This window comes from Culex quinquefasciatus, chromosome 3 (genome assembly GCF_015732765.1).
Source record: "Culex quinquefasciatus strain JHB chromosome 3, VPISU_Cqui_1.0_pri_paternal, whole genome shotgun sequence".
NCBI lineage: Eukaryota > Metazoa > Arthropoda > Insecta > Diptera > Culicidae > Culex > Culex quinquefasciatus.
In genome coordinates this window covers 141,608,417-141,629,845 of record NC_051863.1, presented here as the reverse complement: position 1 = coordinate 141,629,845, position 21,429 = coordinate 141,608,417, and the positions used below count along the sequence as shown (strand labels likewise).

Below are 21,429 nucleotides of genomic sequence, written 5' to 3'. Positions count from 1 at the left end.
AATTAAATTAAAAACACAAAACGAAAAGTTTCAGCCGCATTAAAAAAAATACAAAAAAAATCAAATGAACCATTGTAAAATCCATCCTTAAAACCACAATAACAGACACCTTCTAATCAGCAAATTTTGCCAATATACTTCAAGTCATTATTCAGCAGAAATCCTCAGACCCCAATTTGTTTCCCCGAAAAAACAGCTGTTTGCAATCGGCCATATTAAACCCTCTTCCGAATAACCCCGCGTCGTACTTATTGGCAAAGATCGCATCGTAAAAAAAAACCTGCCCAGCTCAGTTAGAAATCCTCTCTTTACGATACCGCGAAGTTTATGCAGCAAAATATATTAATCGGCACCGCGCGAACGATTATTTATTCTACATGGGGCTTTGGGGTGGTGTGGTTTTTGCTCTTGTTTTTCGCTGTGAACCGGTTGCCGGTTTTATGTCCTTACATATTATATATTTTTGCACACTCGCTGTTTACGGGGTTGTGGGTGGGGTTATGAATTGCGTATTTCGACTTTTCCGGACAAACTTGAAGAAAGATGGCATCGTAATAAGATTATACTCACGAGGGTTGGTACTTTTGACGGAGAAAATTACTTGGAAATGGCTTTTTTGATGGACACTGTTGAAAATTAAAATTAAAATTGGACCATAAGTTTCATTAAAACATAAATCATTGTTTCGCCATTAAAAGTATTAAGCTTTAAAATGCAGTCAGAGGTGATACCTTCAACGTCAGCTAAACGCAAACAAAGCTAATGACATCAACTTGACGGTCGTTCAACACCCTTTCAAGCTAGACAGATCATGGCCGTTTGGGCCATCCCCTCTCTCGGTGGGCACCTTCATTACCCTCAATGACAATTAGCCACGCACGGTTTGGTAATTTCAACCTCAAATAACGCCACGATACCCACTCCAAAACAAATGCAAAGCCAGAGCCAGAGTCCTGAAAATGTGGCACACGTGACGCCATGAAGGACCGTTTTGTGAGAGTTATTTGAATAATTCAATCCCCATTCGGTTTATTAGGCGCATTTAATTGCTAGCCATTTGCACTCTGACTGACACCGCGGCGGTGGAACGTGTTTTGGTAAGTGTGCTCAGACAGAGAGCGTGGTCAACCAAGTCAGCAGTCGGTGGTTGAACTACTTTACTGCAACACTTCATGGAGAGTTTGACACTTGGATGTGGTTTTATCATAGACAAACAGACAAAAATAACAATTGAAACTTTCAATCCACAATTTAGTCATTTTTAATTATTATAAACTAGATTGTTGATACTCTCGATCAATGCTCGAAAACGGACCTGATACTGATAAAACTATATGATAAAACTTTCTGTCAGCGATCATTTCACAAAACGAAATTTGATCGCTGACAAACAGCGCTATCATGATCGTCATTGCTTGGCGACGGTCGGTGAACGTAAACACAAAGACGAAACGAACGAAAAATAAGAACCACTTAAGCAGCCGCCCGAACGCGACAACGAGCTCTTTCTCTCGTTTTTCTTCTTTCTCCTTCCATGTGTTTGATGCGTGGTGACAACAGTCATATGAATGCGATCATGCGAGAAATGATCGGAATCTCGGTAGAATGTCAAACGATCGTTCTCTGAGCGAATGTTTTTCTAGAGGAATGTCAATGACTGTGTGAGTGACTTTGCGTAGCACTCATTCGTTTGCGTGTGAAACGAACGAAAGTAGAATGTCAAAATCAGGTTGTCGTGGTGAAAACGATTGGAATGTTCTGTCACCTATCACAAACAAAGTCGAAATTTCGTAAACAGTGCTCTCGATTCCCGAGAAATGTTGTCTAAATTCCCAGGAATATAAACTTTTGTAGGCATTGGTATCAATATGAAGTAAAGCCTATCATGGACAATATAAAAGCCGTTTTAAGTTCGATGTTTGAAATAATGCTTCTGAAATTTTTCGATTTTGGAACAAACGAAAAAGTTTGCCAATGACTCATCAATTCATTCCATTATAATTATTTATATTTAGTTATAATATTGAATGTTTGGCCCTTTCGAAATGATAGTCTTGATTCAAAAAATTTCAAAATATTGCTTTCGAAAAGATCGGAAAATTTCACAAATGTTACATATTTTAACATTGAAATTCGGACCATTAGTTTAGATGCTGAGATATCGACATTAGAGCAATTCCAGCCCAAAACAGGAATTTTTTAGGTACTTTTTTCTCGACCCTCTCCGATTTCAATGAAACTTTGTAGACATGTTACCCTAGGCCTATATAAGCCATTTTTGTGTATATGGAGCCAGTTACACTCGATAATGACATTTGAGAAGGGCGTAAGTGTTTTAAATATTTTTGTATTTCGTAATTTAAACATTGCTGTATCTCGAAGCCGTTGCATCGTATCAAAAAGTGGTCAAAGACAAACTTGTAGGAAATTTGACGGGCTTTCCGAAAAAAATACACTGGAAGAAAAAAACACGCCACTTTTATGAGATTTTTGATTTTTAAGTTTAAAAAAAATCAATCAAGTCTGTCATATAGAAATTGCCAAAAACCATCAAAAAACCTATTTTTTCAACATTTTTATTTTTAAAAGCGCTGTAACTTCACAAGAATTGGACTTAGGACAATGGTCAATATGGAGACTTTTATGTAAAATTGTCTGGGGAATCGATTCACATTATCGGCTTTTGAAAATTTTGACGTTTAGAGCACTTTTCAAAAAAACAGTTTCAGTAAATGATTTTTGTATTTTTTTAGGTGAGTTGCTCCACCCTGCATTTTTCGTGAGTCTTTTTGTAACATCTTAGGCTATTTTCACAAAAATTTTGAACGAAAAAAAATCGTGGGCTCACCTTCAAATTTGACTTTTAAACTTAAAAATCAAAAAATCTCATAAAAGTGGAGTGTTTTTTTCTTCCAGTGTATTTTTTTCGGAAAGCCCGTCAAATTTCCTACAAGTTTGTCTTTGACCACTTTTTGATACGATGCAACGGCTTCGAGATACAGTAATATTTAAATTACAAAATACAAAAATATTTAAAACACTTACGCCCTTCTCAAATGTCATTATCGAGTGTATCTGGCTCCATATACACAAAAATGGCTTATATATGCCTAGGATAACATGTCTACAAAGTTTCATTGAAATCGGAGAGGGTCGGGTACAACCGATTCCCTATTTGACATGGAATTGCTCATTATAAAATGGAGAGTTGTTTGGGTGCGACTTAAATAAAACAATTTTCCTGTTACTTTTTCTTTTATCCGCTGTATCTCAGCTACCAGTGGTCCAATCTTTAATCCTTTTAGACGAAAATGTAGGAAATTTTCGAAAAACATATTTTCGAGAATGGACAATCATGGAAACTATTATAAAAAGTAAAAAAAATGGAATCTATCGGACAAAATTTAATTTTGAATTGCTATATTTTGAAAATGGTACACTTATTAGAAAAAAGAGTACTTTTCGATTGTAAATTTGATTTTACATAAAAAATGAGATCAAAAAATGTGAAGAACAAGATTTCAATTTATTGCAACAATCACTATTTTTCAAAAATATCATAACTCGTCGGCAAAATTTTGGTCTATACTTCTGAATGGCTTAAAAGGTACAAAGTTTTGTTCCCTAAAGCATACATAAAAATCAAAAATTTATAAAACTCGGATTTTTGGAAATTCACTTTTTGTGAAAAATAAATGTTAATTTAGAGAATCACTTTTTTTCCGTGTACCATTTTTTTCTCATATAGTTCTCGTCAATACCTACAACTTTGCTGAAGACACCAAATTGATCAGAAAATTCATTCAAAAATTTCAGATTTGTATGGACAGCTGCCAAATTTTATGGAGACTTGTATGGGTGAACCAATGACACAAACTAGCTTCTTTGGAGATAAGAAATACTCAAATAAAACTATTCCGAAATTTATAAAAATCGCATCGTTTTGGAGATATTTTAGCAAATTAAATTTCATAAATCTCAGTAAAATTAAAATGGATCATATGTTTAGCTGAATTCTAGAAAATTTGGAATCAATTCTCCAATGTAACTTTTTCAAATAAATAATTTGTGTATTAAACCACTGCTTATTCTTTTGCCACTTTCCTGTTAAAAATTATGCTAAAAGAACACATTTTTAGGATTATTTTAAGCAGTTTTCAGAGTACCGTGAAAATGTCGTGATGTTCCAATGTTTTAAAATTGGCATGTTTTTTTTGCCGTTAAAAATATTTATTTTTTGACCCCAAACCATTTTAGAAAATACGAAAAAACATTAAGAAGAAATATTTTAATTATTCGTTTCTAATATTTTAAAGATTTTCGAATATTTACGTACGAGTCTAGTATGAGTGAACCGATGACGAAAAATAGCTTTTTGCAATTCCGTCGTGAAACTACTTACTTTTCCTGTCATTCTTGAACGATGAAATAGCCTACTTTTCTCTACCAATAATAACAGAATCGAATAGCAAAACTTTTCAAAATAAATGCTGAAAAGTTCTACTTTTCAGCACTGAAATGGGTGCTGAAAAGTTGAACTTTTCAGCACTTGTTTTGAAAAGTAACACTTTTCAACATTTTTTTATTTAAACGATTTATTGACAAAATACATGAAAATTTGACTTAAAATTTCACTCAATGGGTGTTTTTCGGAATTGCAAAAAATGTTGTATGGAACTCGTTGCAAAACTTGATTTTTTCAGCACGAGTCGTACATTTATCCAACGAGGTTCACCGAGTTGGATAAATGTACGACTCGTGCTGAAAAAATCCTCTTTTTGCAACTTGTTGCATAAACTACTATTTTACGACAAAGGGAAAGCTCTACAAAGTTTGAGCTAAATAAAAAAGTTCACATAAAATCCATGTTCGGAATACGGGAGTATTACTCGTATGTTATTTTAAGTTGTAAGAGTTTTGCCGAGCTTCCGTGGCCGTGAGGTTAAGGGTTTCGCCTTATAAGCGGAAGGTGATGGGTTCGATACCTGTCTGGCTCGGAAAAGTCAGATCCCTTAAAAGAGTAAATATGCTCACTGGGAATACAGACCGGTAGGGGTTGGGTTTCGACTAGCGGCGTGCTGGGTTTCTAATCCAGAGGTCGTGAGTTCGATTCTCGTACCGGGATGATGAAGTTTTTAAAAAAAGTATGAACCAAGTATACATATTTATTTTTGAAGCTACTTACGAGAAAATAAGCGTTGTTTAGAATTTCCCGCCAAGAATAAAAAGCCGAAAACCTTACTGATTATAACAATCTGCAGTATTTTTTTTATAACTGTTTAACAAAATTACATAAACTAGTTTAAGAATAACAATCAATAGATTCTATTTATTCTCAACAAATGTAAATCTCAGTTATAAATAATGTAGTTTATAAGTTGTTTTAGTTCCAGTTTTAAAAGTATAAATATAAATTTATTAATTAAAAACAAAAAAAAATCTGGAACGGTTCCTATAGCCAGGCCCTCAAAGGCGATTAAAAATGATAAATTTCACCGTTCCTTCATCAACGTCACCTTCGTCAACGTTAAGTCTCAAAACGTGCCCGTTGGCTTCAGAGGGCGTGAAAATTCTGGAAAAGAAAAAAAACATATAGCTTCTCAAGAACCATCGACCCCAGCTTTTCTTTTGCTTGAATTTACGCATGGTTATGAAAAAAATATCACGGTGGCAATTGTGAGGAAAATAAATTAATTCAGGTCAACTAAAAGAATAAGGGGGAGTCTTCGCTGCTCGTTTAATGCAGTGACATAAATTATTCATAAAAGAAAAAAAATGCAATTTATGACGACCCCACAACACCCTCAAATCCTGCCGGGTAATTTGAATAGTAAATGAACGGTTGAGGTGGTAGTGGTAAACGAAATACAATTTTAATTACCATTTTCAACGGCATTAATCTTTCCCGCCCGGCTCCCCCAGATCCTTGTCAAAGCAAGCTTTAAAAGCTCTGCGACACCTGCAGAGGTGAAAATTTCATGCTTTCAATAACAAAACGTCGCCTTAGGCAGCAGTCACTCGAGATATCGATATAATTAGATGACTTTGGATTGATGGGGAAAACATCCCGGAGCAACATTCTGTCCACTTTGGAAGCACATCAGCTCTGTTAAATCGATACTGATAGAATCTTGGGTTAAGATTGAGCTTCAAGATTTGGGTTGAATGGTATAAAATTACTATCCAAGTTTATTAATCGTAATTTGATGTAAGAAAAACCTTTTGTTTAAAAAAACTTTATATATTTGCATACAATATTGATAAAATAATTAAACTTTATATTTCTTTTCCAGGTAACTACCAGAGAAGGTTTGTAAGTATATAAAATAAATTGTTTTTTTTACAAGTAAAACAAAAAAAATAAAAGCCATTTTTTTGATTCGATAGATTATACAATTTAAAGTTTTTGACTGATTCAAGCTAATACAACATAATCACCTTAAAAGCTCCATTCCTTTATTATTAAATCCAACACAACAACAATGTCACCTGCTCTATTGAAACTCTGCTCAACGCAAACCGAATAAAAGAGCAACAAAGAAAATTCATGGAAAATTCACCACCAGAATCATGGCACGATGGCAATACCTGATGATCATCCATGAGTTCCATATGGACCGGAGAGGGGAAAATCGTGCGAATAAAAACGATATTCCGCCCTCCAGGCAAGCTCACACGTGTGTGTAAGTGCTCTCCTCGTCATACCCATCCATACAAGATTCATAAACGATGGGACGAAGGTTTTTGCTTTGCCTCCAGCCAGCTGCTGCTGCTGGCTGGTTGCTCAATGAAAAGCCAATTTGTTTCGCCCATTTTGCACATTGGCTGTGGGTGGTGGTGGTGGGTGGGTGGTGGAATTTCTAATGCTTTTCTCTCATCGCTGGGAAGCTTTAGGAAGTGCTTTCCCAAAGGATAGCCAACAGTTGGCATGGGTTTTGAATTTTAAATTTATTATCTCCACCTCCCCGAAAACCACAACTACCTGGCTTTTTTGTTGGTATTCATTGAGCCTTTGAAGCCCCGGAGCGAAATTTACTCCGAGATGGTTATCAACTTAATTAGAGCGGAAAATTTGTTTCGACATGGTTTTGGGGTTGGGTTTTGCCTTCCTCACCTCACTGAGGCAAGGCTATAAAATCACTGGAAAAATGAACTTCTTAAATACACCTCCTAGATATACCTTCACGTATACCTATCGACTAAGAATCAAATTCTGAACAAATGTCTGTGGGGATGTGTGTAGACATGATTTTTTTTTCACACGATTATCTCAGAACTGGCTAAACCGATTTTGGCCGGATCCGCCTTATTTGTTCGTTTTGGGGTCCCCTAAGGCCCTATTAAATTTTATTCTGTTTAGTAAAGTACTTTAAAAGTTATGCCAAGAAAAAGTTTTTTTGTAGCTACAAAAAAGGGTGATTTTTGCATAACCTCAAAGGCCGGGTCTTTTTTCTTACGCGCGAGAGTCGCGCAGCATGCATATCTCCCGGTTGCCACATTAGGGTGTAATATCAAAATCGATTTTCCAGCACAGCATTATTTTAGTTCCTTTTGGGGTCCTAAACAACTCCCCAAAGTTTGGGAACGATTGGTTTAGTCCTTACTTTGCGCAAAGCGATTCAATTTTCCATACAAATTTGTATGGGAAAAATAATTTTTTTGAATTTTGATATTTAAAAAATCCAAGTTTCACGCTATACTAAAACCGGATTCATATTCGGATGCTCTGGAATGTGCTCTACAACTTTCCCGAAGAGAGTATGGTGCTAACTTGCTCCTATAAAAAGATATAGCGTGTTCAAAACTCGTCTAAAACGTGTTTTTTGATCGAAAATCACGTATTAGACGAGTTTTGAGGACGCTGTATCTTTTTATAGGAGCAAGTTAGCACCATACTCTCTTCGGAAAAGTTGTAGAGCACATTCCAGAGAATCCGAATATGAATCCGGTTTTGATATAGCATGAAACGTGGATTTTTTAAATATCAAAATTCAAAAAAATATTTTTTCCCATACAAATTTGTATGGAAAATTGAATTGCTTTGCGCAAAGTGAGGACTAAACCAATCGTTCCCAAACTTTGGGGAGTTGTTAAGGACCCTATAAGGAACCAAAAAGTTGCTGTGCTAGCCAAATTTGGACAACATTATTTTTTTCCATACAACCATATTACACCCTATTGCCACATTGCTTAAGCAGTGTCTGCGTCTCTTCTGTAAAAAGTCTGTAGTAATTATGTTGCTTAATACATCATTTTGTCTCGACAAAGATTTACACGAACTTTTTACTGAAATATACAACTCATGAGACATTGTTTACTAAGAATAGGGGGACAGCATGCAATTCCATCGTACACCTAATGTTGGCATATCAGCACTTTTAAATTCAATTACAGCCCCCCTTTTCTTCTTTATTTTGGAGAGTTGGTAAAAAAAGATTTGAAATTTGCTGTTCTGGTAAAATCAATAATAATAAAAATAATAAAAAAGACTCTTTAATTAATTTGTAAATACAACCTAAAATACAACATGAATGCGAGGAAGGCACCAACCACCTTAAGGTGGATTAAGTAACGTTTTTTTCAGTAAATTAAGTTTTCCTGGGAAAAAAAGTTGCGTTTTAAAGATACATACTTTTTCAATTTATTATGTGATTTAAAAAAAAAGAATTCCATATATTTTGGATATGAAAATTTCTTTTTATTATACACTATTTTTTTTATCGAAATCTGGTTTGCAGCTTCCAAACGGTTTGAATATCAATCCAAATACATTTACAGATGGGTAATTCTCCGCCAACTCACACGAAATCGGAAAAAGTTGCCCCGACCCCTCTTTGATTTTCGTAAAACTTTGCTCTTAGGGGTAATTTTGGTTCCTGATCACGAATCAAAGCTCCATTTTTCGATACCTCATGAGGATGTAGCGGTACGACCTCTTTATTTTTTCTGGATTTTTACTAATGCACGTTTTTCATTGGCATGTGGCTAAAAATCGTGAAGAGATAGAAATTTGGTGTCAAGGGAATTTTTTAATACAATTTGACGCCCGATTTGACGACGTACTCAAAACTCCGAAACAACGTATTTTTCATTAATTAAAAGTTTAAAAATAGTTTAAAAATCGCTGCCATTTCCCGTTTCTCAACTGTAAAAAATCGTAAGACATGTAATTTTTTCTAAAATTTAATGTATTTTTCGGTGGGTTATTTTTTTTGTTTGGACCAAAAATATTCTTTTTAAAATTACGTGTTTTTCTTCATAAAGGGCATTCTTATGCACAATTAGCTAATCTTTTCGAAAAAAAAGTACTTTCAACAATTGAGGTAAAACCGCGGAAAATTGGTCAAAAATGTTCAAAACCATCACTTTAAAAAAACTGTTTTTCTGATAAATCGCAAAGAATAAATATAATCCCCTTATGTTTTTATTATTTTTTTTATCTGCTCTACAAAATAACCCTATAAAGTTAGAAAAAAAACGAAATTTTAAAATGAAAAATTTTGTTCCAAATGAAAAAACTCTTCTGGCTTATTTTCAATTCAAAAAATATATAAAGTTTTCCATAAAATGTTATGTCTCAAGATTTTTGACAGTTGACTTACAGGAAATGGCAGCGGTTTTAAAACTTTTTTTATGAAAAATACCTTTTTTTCGGAATTCGGAAAAACATATCTCTGGAACGGTTGAACCAAGTTTAGAACGCCACATTTCAAAGAAAAGGTTATTATTTGGGTTTTAAGGAAAAATATGTTGAGGTCTGAGAATACTAGCAAAATATTTGAAAAGGTCCTATGAAAATTTCATTCATGGATTTGAAGGTCTCGGGACTAAAGAGTTCATATCTAAAAAAATCCCTGATTTCTTGTTAAATTCTACATAGGGGCGCTTGTCAACGGTCCATACAAAAAAGGTTTTTTTTGTAAAAACAATTTTCCACGAGGGTGGGGTAAAGGTGTATGGTATCCAATAACAGGATTCGGAGGTATGATTTAAAAAAAATAAAAACTTATATTTTATGTTATATGCTATATTGTATACAACAAGAAATCTGAAAAAAATATTTTCAGACATGAGCAACTTGGTCCCAAGACTTTCAAATCAGCAAATTATTTTTTTATATGAATCTTCAAGCAATTTCAATATGGCGACTTGTATCAGAAGAAAGTGAGGTATTTTCGCTAGTTCTCACTGTTCTGTGTTCTGCGTGCACGTCCGCAAACATCGACCACACACATACTAACACAAAGCGCCACCAAGAGGCGAAAGGTGATTACGAAATTTTTTTGCACTTTCGTTAAAAATATGCGGTTTTGCAAAAACAAATAACAAACCCAACTGTTAACAGTAGTTGGACAGTCAAACTTGTTATTCGTTGCTGATTTGGTCGAAAATTTGTTAAAAATATTAAGTTTTTTTGCAGCACCCCTTTTGACGGACATTTCTGTTATCATCTTCTGGTTCCTTGGATTGACCATGGATAATTTCACAGTGTAATAAACAGGACGACCTGGAAAACCGGATTTGGTCCCCGTGTCCACCGAGAATCTGCTACAGCCGTAAAGAGTAGCTAGAATGGGTCAGAGAACAACGGCATGACCATTAGGGTGTTCCAAATCCGGGCTTACTTCTGAAATCAAAGATTAGCCCATAAACAGACTAAATTCCAAATTTGAGCTCATTCTGACCACGAGAACCCCTCCCTCTAAGCTCTTGAAGTTTGAGTGAGAAAAATCCTCAATCTAAAAATCCTTTATACACTCAAAAAAATGAGTTCGCGTAAACGTGAACAGCGTTCATGCCAACGGGAACCAGGAAGAAAACTGTTCAACTTTTATAGTGCATTGCACCATGTAAGTGAACAGTTTTCTTCCTACACCCAAAGGAAAAATATATCTCAAAATCTGCAACATTGGATTTGCTGCAGAAAATGTCATATTTTATAACATTTTTTGCAGCAAGCCTGTAGATCATTTTTGCCCGCGTGTAAAAATTTCAGCGATCTGCAGTTCTCACCAACACATATAATGCTGGCCCGTCCTGAGCAACACTCCAAAGAGAAGCATATGTTGGTGTTCTTTCACTCACTTTTCATCAAGCGTCCATGGCGCGGTGGTAGCGTGTCGGATCAATAACCAAGAAGTTGGTGGTTCAATCCTCGTTCTGCTAAGTGTTTTTTTTTGTGAAATACAACCAAAAAGCCGTCGGTAATGTCGATAATTGTCGGTAACGGGCAAAAATGTCATACTCCTATATCGCAAAAAATGCATGAGGACAGATTTCATGCAGATTCTGATATACTTTCATGCCGCCATGCATCACAATCATGCGACTGCCAGTTGGGTGTACGCGAACTCAGTTTTTTGAGTGTACTAACTTTCCCGAAGATTTTTTTTTAGGATTTTTTGCTAAACAATTATTAGGTATACACTAGGATGTAACAAACATGACTTTTTGGCGGTCGTTCAAGGGTTTGTTCCGGTGGGCGAATTAAGCTAAAATCCATAATATGACTGGCGCTTTGCATTTGAATTTTAAATGGGATTTAACCCGTAAAAATAGATTTTTTTTTTCAACATCATTGGCATGTTGGCCAGATCCGTGCGCATCTTTTGGTATGTATAACATTGAAATTTGGAGCACCCTGGACCTCGGCACAGACCTTCGAAGTTTGTCATTTTTTTCGAAAAATTGACCTCAGCAAAATCAAATGGTGTGTAGGGCGCCGCGAAGCGCGACGCATATCTTTTTTGCCGGGGCCGATTTTTTGAAAAAATGTCAAACTTTGAAGGTCTGTGCCGAGGTCCAGGGTGCTCCAAATTTCAATGTTATATGCACCAAAAGATGTGCAAGGATCTGGCCTACGCGTCAATGGTGTTGAAAATAAACGCTTCAGTGGCCATAATGCCTCGAAATGTGTCATTTTTTGAAAAAAAATCTATTTTTACGGGTTAAATCCCATTTAAAATTCAAATGCAAAGCGCCAGCTTCTGTTACGTCCAATCAAGCTCATATTTTGGATTTGGGTTTAGTATGCCCACCGGAACAAACCCTTGAATGACCGCCAAAAAATCATTTTTGTTACACTCTACTATACACGTTATTCATTTGTTCTGGCAGGGACATGTCACAAGAGCTGGAGTGTATTTTCGCCACAGTTTTCTTGAAACATGTGACACAGAAATAAAAAAAAAAGAAAGTAAGTTACCAAGTCCTTTTTGTAAAATTTGCAACTAGGGTTTGTTCAGGTATTACGTAATACAGTTTGTGGTGAGAAGATGGTGTTAGTCGACTGTGAAATGCAACTTATTAAATTATATTTTGAATTTTATTACTAACAACATTCGACGAGAAAGGAGATGGAATATTTCAATAATCTTGAGAAGTATTTTTACTCATCCAAATGTAGAACAGAGATCTGCAAAGTTTCGCCTCCGGGAGATGATAACCGTTCGCTACACCAGAACTAGTCGTGAGAATTTTGCAACATCTGTGCCGTAACCAGAACATGTGCCCGATACGGTAGACTATTTTTTTTTCTTTTCAACCCCCTCCTCATACAAGTCTGATACACCCCACACGTGGTCTACGCCGTGTAGCGCTACATCAACCTGCTGCTGGGCATGCATACGGAAAACGGACAGAATCAGGACACGAACTTGGGGGGTTTGGCGTTTCTACACGGCCTCAGCAGCTGGGCCCCCGTTTTTTCTGTTGCGCCCTCAGGGATTGAAATTAATATTTTATTTCAGTTGTCCTAATAGCAGGCAGAGAGTGACTCCGTTGTGCCAACATGTTAGTAGACAGACACTGCTGCTCCTGGAGTTTTTCAACGTAGTGACGCAGAGCTTTCGGCGGTGACTTTGCAGAACAGGAGGGTTGTATTTTTTTTCGTTGTTTGTTCCTTGGAGAGCAAAAGGACCGCCCTGCCGATAAGAGTTGAATGCTAATTGCTTGGTTAAATGCCTTTTGACAGTTGGCCGCAGGGAGCACACGAAGCTGCGTCGTTCTGGGCGTGCTTGGCGTTCCGCGAGGACACACGGGTTCTAGTGATACGGTGTGCTTCTTGCTTCTGGAGATGGCCCAAGGTTATTGAGAAGAGTATATTTGCGTAACGTCGCAGAGCAGAGACATGGGGTTGATGGTGTTCTGTTTTGTTGAAGAAGTGTATTTTGTAACTATTCCAACGCAGTGTTGACATGATAAAAATTTCATATTTATGATAAAAGGCTCTATACCGAAGATTATTTCAAATATTCACAATCTTTTTGAAAATGTTGATTTCTAGTAAAATAGTAGCCCCTCTTAATTGCTTCAACTATCACATTTCTTTTCATTAGGGAGCCCTTCCTTCGTCACGGGGAACGAACCAAGGATCACGACATGATGTGATAATGACTGCAACAGGAGATGAAGAAAACCGTATCATAATTATTCACGACTCGTCGACACTGTGTGCGCTGTGGTTCCTCTCATCCCGGCTCGTATGAACAGCCGGAGCTTCCACGTCATTACTCTGCTCTTGGTGCCCATCCATGGTAAGGTCGAATTGGCAAGAAGGACTACCGATGCTGGTGGGAAACCTATGCTAAACGTGGCTTGGTTTCCCGTTGGCGAACAGGTCTGGTTTTTATCTTCTGCATATTTGTCTCTCTGGATCCAAACAACTGGGTTGCGGGAATGGTTCACTTTAGTTTGAAACGTTCCAAATTTGAGCTGAGCCTAAAGAGTCAAAGCGTCGAGGAGGTCGAGCTTGAAATTGTGTGGCAAAAGCACAAACATCCGTGTTGTTGAACTGTATTCATTAGCATATCTACAATGCCACAGGGAAAGAAGGTTTTTCGTAAATTTTACTAAAATGTAGTTGAAAATCCTTGTGGTTGAAAAAACAGTTTTTTTAAGTTAGCAATCCTAATTTTTATCCTGGATTTGACAGCTGGAACCAAATTTAAAAACTAGGAAGTCTAGCTAATTTATTAGTATATTTTTCTGCTGGAAAAATGCTGTCAGTTTTAAAAGTTGTATTTTTTCAGAAAGTTAGCCAATTTAATTATATGATATTTTAGGGAGTTTTATGGTTAGTCCAGCGAGTTTTTACACTTTTTCATCAAGCTAGTTTGAAATTGTTTTCAAAAATTGCCATTGATGGCTGCGAAGCCAGACACATCTTCTTAGCTAGTTTTTTTTCCTATTATGACCCAGCTTGTGCAAAATGTTACGAATATTAACTAGCGTTAGCCAATTAAACTTTTAAAACATAATAAAAATTAATATAACTTAATTTATCTAAATTTAGCGGAATTAAAATAAATAAGTCAAAAATCAACTAGGATTAATTGAATTAAACTAAATTTAATAAATTAAAATGAAATAATAGTTTGATTAAACTGAAATAGATTTAACTGAATTCTGCCAAATTTTCCAAATTTGAAATAAATTTACCTAAATTCAGCTAAATTTTATTAAATATAAAATTTGCCCAAATTCAGCTTAATTTAACTTAAGCTGGTACATTTTTTTATGTTTTTGTCACCTGTTGAGACTATGGCTTTTTATTTCAATGTTTATATTTTTTGATTTATTTTTTTTATTTTTTGGCTAATCCCCATCCCCCTCGACCCCGGTTAGAGCCGATGGACAAACACTTTGAAAAATGTTTGCCTCACCCTTATTTAATATTGAATTTCACTAAATAAATTTAGCTATTTTAAATGAAATTAACCAAATTCCACTTAATTTATTTAAATTTAATTAAATTTAACTTAATTTAACTGAATTAAACTTAATTCAACTTTATTTAACTTAATTTTACTTAATTTTACTTAATTTTTCTTAATTTTACTTAATTTTACTTAATTTAACTTAATTTAACTTAATTCAACTTAATTTAATTTAATTTAACTCAATTTAACTTAATTTAACTTAATTTAACTTAATTTAACTTAATTTAATTTAATTTAACTTAATTTAATTTAACTTAATTTAATTTAACTTAATTTAACCTAATTTAACTTAATTTAACTCAATTATTTAATCAACCATGGGTGGTATCTCATGCTCATGCTCATGCTCTTAGTTTAACTCAATTATTTAATGTAAACAAATAAATTTAATTTAACCAAACGTATCAAAATTCAACTAAATTTTACAAATGTAATCACATTTAACTAAATTAGATGAATTTGAATTATTTAATTTAATTGCACTTAATTAAACTTTACGTAACTTATTCAAACATGATTTAAATTAACTTAACTAACTCAATTTTACTCATTTTATTTAAATTTAACCAAATTTACACAGCTAAAAAAGTAGTAATCCAGCTATGTATAAAAGGCCTGGGTGTAACATAAGTATTGCATTATTTTATGCAATTTTATGTGATTTTACACCCTGAAATATGTAGCCCTTCAGTATTGGAAACCTACTTAACCGAAATGTCAAGGTCATATATGCGTTTATCTATACAACTTTTCATCGGTCTGATGGTCGAGTGGGCTAAGGCGCCAGTCCTTACTGTTAGTGCTGGGTTTGAATCCCGTCGGTTGCAACTTTTTTTGAGTTTGTAAAAATTGTACATGCAGTGTATATTATTAAGTGTTTATTTTGACGAAGGTGATGTGCATGCTTTTGCATGCGATTTTACCATCCGATTTTTGCTTTGTAGCCAAATTCATCTGAATTTAATGAAAATGAACTAATTTTTACTAAATTTGACTGAAATTAAAAATATCAATTTTTATTAAATTTATCTAAATTTTAATAAATTTACTTATTTTTACAAAATTTTACCAAATTTAATCAATTTGACTGATTTCAACTTTTTTTCAAAGCTTAATTTTTTTTAATTTATCTAAAATTAACTTATTCAATATTGATTAAACTTAATTTCACTTTCGGTAAATATACGCAAAATTTTGCTAAAATAATACCATTATTTTTTGGTGAAATCTTTCCTGTCGATAAGATTTGGGCTGTCAGTTTTGGATACCAAATCAGCAAACAGGGTTTATTTTTTATTGAACATCTCAGGATTGAAATCGAAGTATGGAGATCTCTGAAGGTCAAAAGGTGAGGCATTGTGGGCAGCACAAAATGGCGTTTTTAACTCAATTTGGCCCAAAATGCACGTGTGACAAGATAGCACGACAGCGACGAATTGATCTGTTGTGTGATTTGTTTCATTTAGATGTTCTGCAGCGTAAGTTTCAAATTGTTTTTGGAATGGCTTTTGGAAACCCCCTCTTCCGACTACGTCAGATGCAATCCCGATGGAATCGATCGGTCAGTGCAAACTTTCGTAATCCGTGGGGGAACAGTACGTGCACCCCCTCCGAAAGCGGAACAGGTATTGATTTTGCAATTAGGAAACGAATTAAAAGACTGAAACATTTTCCCAACATCAGCTAATGATTACGAACTCGTTTTCAGCTCTTTCCAAGAAAAATGGAATAATAAAACAAGTTGAACAAGAAGAAGAAAAAAAAGTATAAATCGCCTTTCGATCTGGCACCGAATCAATACGAAACTGATGGACTATAACTTTTTCCGGTTGAGAGAAAGAAAAGTTGGCAAACGGGAGGAAAAATCGGGGCTGAACCATTTCCATTGTCGACTGTAATGGCGGCGTACGTGGTTTGGTAACGAAATTTGAGCTTTTCTTCGCTTTATCGTTCGATTCATATGAATACAACTGCAGTAGGTTTTTGGACGGCATTCGATGTGGAAAACATGAATATTTACTTTGCTCAAAAAGATGAAGTTTACTTTTCAGTTGGATATTTTGCTTTCAAATTTTCATTGCGATTTGAAAACACGTTTTTTAATCTTCTTGAAACTAAAAGCAGGTTGAATCAAACCAACCAAAATCGATATCCTTTTCCACAAAATAGGTTTCCCCCGCAAATATTTGCAAACTATGAGCTAAATTGAATCCTGAACTGTCTCTGTTGTCAATGCCATTTTGTGCAGGGGCAAAAGGATGCCTTTTGCTGTCCAAGCGGCGCAGTAAAACATCAGGCAATCACAAGGTATTTGATGTTTGCATCGGGCACGTTTATCCCCAGAAGGCCTCCTCCAGCTTGCGAGAGCACTGTCGAGAATTCCATCCACTGACATTGTGAGTGTTCTTCCTTGTTGAGGTTATATGTGTTTGCACTTTGTTGTCTATTTCGATTGTCTGTGGGAAAATCGATTCGAAATTGCAGTACACAAGACGAACCTTTTTTTCTGTTTGAAAGCCTTTTTTGAAGCCTGGAAAATGCTTTCCTTTAGGAAAAAAAAACGAACAAGACAATTTTTATCAATGTTGACCATTCCGTTGACAAGGGAAGATTTGATATTGGACTACTCTCAGATATCTCAGATTGTGACCTGTGGCCACAACAGGTATTTTGGCATTTGCTGAACGATCATGTATTAGAAGAAGATTCCCTGGAGATTGTGGTAATGTGGCTGAATCAGTCAACTAAAGTACAATTAGTTAACTATTGTAATTTTCTGTCAAAAATCTCGTCAATTTTCGATGGTTTGCTACAAGTCTTCATTATGCAACAATATTGCTCAACCTTCTCGGTATCAATTATGGAGGTAAACAAATGGAACCATACACCATGTTTGCCCTCTCCTAGAGTACTATCTCTGGTCGACATAAATTAAATGTAGCATACGTCTGCAACAGACAGACTGATGACCAACGGAATCCACCCTCCCAGTTAGGATAGCTCCCAGACAGCTAGTACCAGCATAGAGCCGCAGCAGTGGTCATCGCTCCAAGTAACGGCCGTAATTTATCCTCGTGTGAAGCTGATTTAATTACCCAACAAAAACATGACCCGATGGTGGGCCGTTTTGACGACGGTGACGCCTCATTGCACTGTAAGAAAAATGTCTAAAAATATATGTTTTTCAATTTAAGACTTGGTATTAAATAACTTTCATACAAGTTCTTTATTTAAAAAAATACAACAAATTTTTTCTCACTGTGCACCGGCTGGAGGCGCCAGATGACCTAGTCGTCACTGCTGGCCAGTACTGACCAAGGGGGAGCATCAGGTTAGGTCAAACAAAGAAGGAAGAGGAAGGGGGACGGGGTATGTTTGTGGCCACTCTCGGTTCTGTGCCGACGCACATTCACTTATATTAGCGAAACTAATGCCCATCATATAAGTTCCGACGGGTTGCACAAGCCGCAGATGTCGGTTCTGCACTGCTGGTTGATTAGGGTGAGGAGTTGTGATTCTGAGTTATGATGTTTTTATGGGAGATTTTTTTATTAGGAGAGTTGTTTTGTTTTCTCAGGTAAAGTCAAATATTTTTATTTTTCTTAATTTTTCTTGACTCTGGCCAAAGTCGTGGGAGAAAGGCAAAAAACAATGCTAAAACTGTTTATCAGTGCAAGGAAAAGCATTTAAAATGGTTTTTAAACTGATTACAAGTATGTTTCTGTGAAAATTTCTAAGCCACTTGAAAAAAAATTGCCACATGATTTTTCAATATTCAAGTAAGTACAGAGTGACATAAACTTTGAAATGGTCTAAGGATCCTTGGAAAAAAAGACTAGGTTTTCTTAGAAGTAAAATCGAAGCTTGCTTTTTTGTTAATTTCTCAATAATTTTCATTATTTGCAATAAAAGTGTCATTTTGTCATCTAATTACATTTTTTGTTAACGATCAGTAAATTTACTATTGATGAATTTAAAAAAATGATGGTTAAATTTTTGTTCAACATTTTTGCAAATCTTTTTCACAATCTAAGGCCGTTGAAATTATTTATGTATTTTATCAAAAAACTTAAAAATTTCATTGGAAATGAATGTCTAATCAACTGAAAACTATCTGGAATGCATTTTTCTGCATTGATAATCATATTTAGCATGTGCAATGTGCATTTTAAAACATGTGTGCATTTTAAAACATATTCAAACCTTGCCTTGAAATTTATTTTTTTTTAATTTTTTATATCTAGTTTCAACATCTCAATGAAAAAAGGTGCATAATATATCAGAACAGAACACTTACAAACATTTGATATTAAAAATCAAAGTGTTTGTGAAAAAACATAATCATGGTGTAGTGAAATTTTATCAATATTCGTAAAATTACAACCAAATTCAAAAATATTAAAAAGCAGGAAAGTGCATGTTAATAATTTAACGTTTTTTCCTTAAAAGTTAACTTAAATTTATAAAGATCTTTATTTCCGAGATTCTACACATTACACATTTATTGATAAAGTGCAATGTTTTCATGTTATAGACATTTTATGTTAAAATTTGTTAAAAAATGTTCAGTTTTTTTTTCAATCTAAAAAAAGGGAAAGGACCCCTGCAAAAAAAATTTAAGAAAAGCTGAAAATTTGAGTTGGAATTTTTGATTGCTTGACTTTATTGATCGGAAAGCTGATTGCTGAGATACAACCTCAAGAAGTTCAAATTTTGTGAAAAATAGTTTTTCTCAGTGTTATCTAATTAGCCCTCATTCATTAACTCGCGATATCTCAGAAACAATTGGTTCGATTTTCAATGTTGCGAATTTAATGGCTTGATTTTACCTTTCAAATTTATTTTATTTGAGCGTGCAGAAAATTTCACAAATGCTTAAATTTTTCATTTTGAAAATTCAACCAAGAGTTTCCAAGTTACCGTGAGTTGAAAAATGAGGGCTCATATTTCAGAAAATTTAAACTTTAAGAGTTTGTATCTCAATAATGAGCAGTCCAAACAACAAAATCAAAAGTGACAGCTATTGGAAATCGTCTCAGCATTTCGAAAATGTTTTTTTTGAATTGATGCTTTTCCTTCACAAAATATTTTTAATTTGAAAAACAAATAAAAAAAATCTCCTTAAAATGCCCATAAGTTGAAAATGGTCAACTTTATCCAAAAAAATGTGTTTATTTATTTTTGATTGTTACTTGCACCAAAAAATGATCACTGGAAAAAAATCGACAATAATCAAGATTTTTTTTTCCAAAAATCACAATTTTTTCAAAAAAAATAACTTGTTCTCAAACTCAGGTCATCCTAGTCAGTGGAGCGAAATAATCAAATAAAAAAAAAAGATATCAAGCATAATTTAAAAAAAAACCTGAGCAAGAGGCATGAAAATAGCTTTATACATGAAACAATTATGTTACCGTCAAAATTTCATATAATTTTCCTATCTGTGGTCTCAAAATTGGATTATAAATGCCAAAAGAAACGTAATCGAATGAAAGTTTTTCCTGCTTCAATGCTACAATTTATTTTGATAAGAATCAGACTTTATGAAATTTTCCGCATTTTTCATTTTTTTTATGTTTCAAATGAAAGCCTAACTTTTCAAAACAAAAATCCTCAAATGACTGTATTTAGATCCTTTTTTCTTAAATATTCAAATGAAAATTACGAATGATCTAGTGAAATCATTTTACAGTGGATGATGAAAAATTATCCAATGATAAATAAAATCTCAAGTTAAAGTTCTTTAAGAGGCAGTATTTGTAAATATTGCTCGGTTTGTTCTAGAGGTCGTATCGAGGTGCTCCGATTTGGATGAAACTTTCAGCGTTTGTTTGTCTATGCATTAGATGAACTCATGCCAAATATGAGCCCTCTACGACAAAGGGAAGTGGGGTAAAACGGGCTTTGAAGTTTGAGGTCCAAAAAACATAACAAATCTTAAAATTGCTCGCATTTCCGTAAAACTTCATCAATTCTAACTCTCTTAGATGCATTCGAAAGGTCTTTTAAAGCACTTCAAAATGTGCCATAGACATCCAGGATTGGTTTAACTTTTTCTCATAGCTTTTGCAAATTACTGTCAAAAATGGATTTTTTTAAACCTTAATAACTTTTTGCAACAGCCTCCAACACCCATACTCCCATAGGTCAAAAGATAGGTAATTTCATGGACTATAAGCCTACGGTATTAACTTTTTGGCCAATCGCAGTTTTTCTCATAGTTTTTCGATTTTTCTAGAACAAACATTCTACAACGTTAGTGTTTGCCCTGTAGGCCGCTAGCGGCACTTTTTGGCCAATCGCAGTTTTTCTCATAGTTTTTCGATTTTTCTAGAACAAACATTCTACAACGTTAGTGTTTGCCCTGTAGGCCGCTAGCGGCACTTTTTGGTCTCAATTTTGTCATATTCGGAATCCTCGGACAATTTCACGTAAGTTAGAAGTATTCGAGTTGTAATTTTGCACGAGCACGATACGACCTGTTACACATTGGTGAAAAACTCGCTCTTAAATGCAAAACCATTTATTTTGACAGCAATTCATTTTTTACTGTGGTTTTTTTTATGCATGATTTTAAGAACATTCATTCATAAAATTGATTCAATTAAACAAATTTGTTTAATTTTCAATCTACATCTTTAAAAAAAAAAACACCGTTAAGGGCCAGCCACCTTAGGTTATGTTTAAATAACAAAAATAGTTTAAGTAG

At 34.6% G+C, this 21,429-nt stretch overlaps 1 protein-coding gene across 50 annotated transcripts in view; it reads left to right on the top strand.

The window, feature by feature from the left end:
* The window catches only part of LOC6033527 (glutamate-gated chloride channel), a 272,801-nt gene that overhangs the window by 133,837 nt on the left and 117,535 nt on the right, over positions 1 to 21,429 (top strand). The gene's annotated exons all lie outside the window — the stretch shown is intronic.